Raw genomic sequence first — 3,496 nt, 5'->3', positions numbered from 1 at the left:
TATATATATGTATATATATGTATATATATGTATATATGTATATATGTTATATATATATATATATATATATATATATATATATATGTAAAATGAGGGTGATACGTGCTTCTTTTATGTAAAAATCCATATGAAATAAATTGCAAGTTATCGTACGTTTTCAAATCGGCTATACTATAACATAACGATGCACGTAAAGCTAGAATGAAATATCTAATTCCAGAGGAGAAGAGTAGCCAGATTCATTCTGAAGCTATACCCTTTAAGGTCTGGGGAGCATAAACCATTGATAAATCCACTGAATGAACATTCATTTTCTTCGTTTATGAATTGCACACTACATTATATATTTATCTGACTCCACCCAAAAAGAATAAACCACTGCATGAAATGTACTTTTTCTCCGCGGGTGACAATGTCTACGACCTTCCTCTACAAGTTACGTAACAGTATTCTCGCCGGGCGCTATTCGCCCTGGCAGCGCAGTGCGAATAGCGTCGACCCGCATGCAGCCTCGCCAGCGCCCGTCAACAGAGTACGAAGAGTTGCCAACTAGTATTATTCCAGTAGACTGTTGACTAGCGAGGAAAAGTTGGGACGTGGAGCTCCCTGCGTATTATTGCAACCTTTTCCCCAACTTCATTTGTTAAGACCTTGTTTTGGATCCTACTTTGAGTAAGTTCGACTTGGATTGGTATGATTTTGTGTTGTGTGTGGCGTATTAATTGTAAATAATAAAGATATGGAGAGTAGCCAAAGAGTTGCACTCAAGGCCGTAGTCGTGCAAACGCAGCTTTTTACATCTACTGTTTTGTGATGTGTTGTGTGACATTCTTCTCTCCCTTTCTTTAAACACATTTCACGTACCGATACCGATGATACTTAGATTTTTAGAAGGTATTCATGGTTTGGATGATGGTGCTTTTAGATTTAGTATGGTTACCAAATACCAGAAGTACTTGTACAGTTATCCCAAAGGGTTAGATAGTGGTCTACATATTACCCATTTGTATTCAAAGTGTAGCCTATGTTATGTAGGTAAAGATAATTCTTGGTGGTTGAAAGTTGTATGGTATAGCACAAGGCTCTAAAAAATTAAAATAAGTTGAAAAGTTTTACTGTGAAGGATACATGGGAGGCAGAAATGTGGTAACCTAGTTACAGTTGACTAGCTGTGATTTTGTTGTTGTCAAGTACATTTCAACAGTCACTTTTCAGAAAATATAGAGGTTTTAAAGTAAGTACTATGAACACAAAGTTTTTGTGTTTTTGCAACATATATAATTACAAGTATCCTATGTTTGAAGTAAAGGTAGAAGTAAATGTGAAAGTATGGTGTGGCTTTTGAAATTCATATAAAATGACAAAGAAAAGTATATTCAGCAAACATGTTGATATTTCATAAGATTTTTGCCTTTCTTATTTTGTAAAGTGAAAATAGATTACTGCAGCCATTAGGTAATTCGTAATCAGTGGAATGTCTCAAATGAAGCAAAACATATTTGTATAAGTTCTCAGATCTTGTGATTAATAGCCAGCTTTTGTTGTTGATCTCTCTAGTATATCAGAAAACCTATCTATACTTTGTTGGATTTGTTGTTTGTTAAATGGAAAATTGTTACTGTTCTTGAAAGCTTAAGAATAGGTTATTGAGTGTATTTAAAAAATGGAAGCTGATATAATAGAACTAACAAAAATGTGATTCTTGATAGTGACCTAGTTAATTCATGACTGATTTTAGCTTATTGGATCCAGGTGACATGGCCATCAAAAGGGATTATTTTGTTATGGAACAAAAATGGATGATTCCTTCATGGGCAATTGTTACTTAATGTCGTGTGATGGGTTGTATCATAATGATAACACAAAGTAATTAGAGTAAGTTAGACCCAGCAGGCATTTAGGAAGGGGCTAGTTCTTTAGCTCCTGCAGGAATTCCATAGGTCCCGAAAGGGTGCACTTTAGCAGCCATGTCTGGGAGAGAGTCGTCTCCAGGGAGGACACTATATCTGCATGCACGATCCTAATCCTGCCTGTCGTTACTGTCAGTGTAGGGTGTATTTTGGAATATTGAATAATAGGAAAATACTACCTATAACACAAATAAGACAATGTCATTTATTTATTTATTTATTTATTGTTACTGTTACTACACTACACCTAGAAAGATACTACACTACACCTAGAAAGATAATTTGGAGTCTGCTCAATTAAAACATTCTATTATCATTTTGATACAACTTAAAAAATGACAAATACAGATCTTGGGAAATGGCAAAAATACAAAGAGGAGGGGAGGCGTCTTGATACCTCATGTGAATGATCGTGTGGGCCGGGCCTACAACTTCATCTGCGGTGTGAGGTACCAAGATCCAATGGTTTAATGACAATCAGATAATTTCATCTATAAACTGAATTGTTCCAACAATGTAAACAAATAACCTGTGCCAGTAAAGCTATATATTTATTGAACCGTGGCAGGTGGGTGGGGGTTGGAATAGTAACTTTGAGGTAAGGCACATTTTAAACAAAAACTATTTCCAGAGTTGTTTAAACCACCTAATATCACACATTTTTTTTAATGTTGCTGAGAGAGTTAAAATCTTCTGATGACTTCAATGTCAATTAGGTCATTGAGAAATAATCGATTCTCATTGGATGATAGTTGATACCATCTTATACTGTATTGTTCTGCCCCCATACTTTTTTCTCTTACTAAATTTTTTGCGTCACATGGTATTTTAGAATTATTATTATGCACACATCACACCTACAGACTTTATGATTAAAAAAAAAAAGAAAAAAAAAAAGAAAAAAAAAAAAAAAATATATATATATATATATATATATATATATATATATATATATATATATATATATATTTGTTTTTGTTTTTGTTTTGTTTTGTTTTTTTGTTTTGCATATTTTTAAGTATATTAAAAATAAAAAGCAGTGACCGGGTGAGCTATATGAACCAATAGTTCTTCATAGTGTGGATGCACTTGCCCAAGTTGCTGTGACCGGGCCTGACCTTCAGGTGCTGCCCAAGGCCAGCACCTGAAGTTGATGGGGAGCTCTGTCCCCTAACACCCCCTGGTAAACATTGTCTTCCCCTTGCATGCATGGCAAGATAGAGCTGAAACTCAGGAGCACTTAGTGAGGTCCTGTAGTGTACTACTTGACTCCTTGTTGGCAGTGCACTTTTGGAGCCACCCGTCTGTTCACACATATTACAAAACAAACTACAATGAACATTACATGCTCCCAGTGGCAATGGGTTAGGAAGTAAATACTCTTGTTGTTTTTTTAGGTTTATAACATGAATCTAAAAATAATGGAAAATGACAATGAAAGATTCAAAGCTTCAAATTGTGTTTGATTTAACTTTCTTTTCTCCATTTCTACATATCCATGGCAATAACCAAACTTCTAATTTGAACAGTCTGTTTTGTTTTGTCCAAATAACTGCAGTCTTGGAGTCCAATTTTTGGAATTCAAA

At 34.8% G+C, this 3,496-nt stretch overlaps 1 protein-coding gene across 1 annotated transcript in view; it reads left to right on the top strand.

The window, feature by feature from the left end:
- Positions 1 to 552: 552 nt before the first annotated feature.
- Positions 553 to 3,496, top strand: part of LOC125044951 — a 50,470-nt gene continuing 47,526 nt past the window's right edge. The window contains exon 1 of the mRNA XM_047641919.1: positions 553 to 672. The gene's annotated coding sequence lies outside the window, so the exon portion shown is untranslated. The remainder of the gene's footprint in view (positions 673 to 3,496) is intronic.

Source organism: Penaeus chinensis, chromosome 36 (genome assembly GCF_019202785.1).
Source record: "Penaeus chinensis breed Huanghai No. 1 chromosome 36, ASM1920278v2, whole genome shotgun sequence".
In the NCBI taxonomy this organism is placed as follows: Eukaryota; Metazoa; Arthropoda; class Malacostraca; order Decapoda; family Penaeidae; genus Penaeus; species Penaeus chinensis.
The sequence above is the reverse complement of the archived record's forward strand: the minus strand, read 5'-3'. Positions and strand labels throughout refer to the sequence as shown.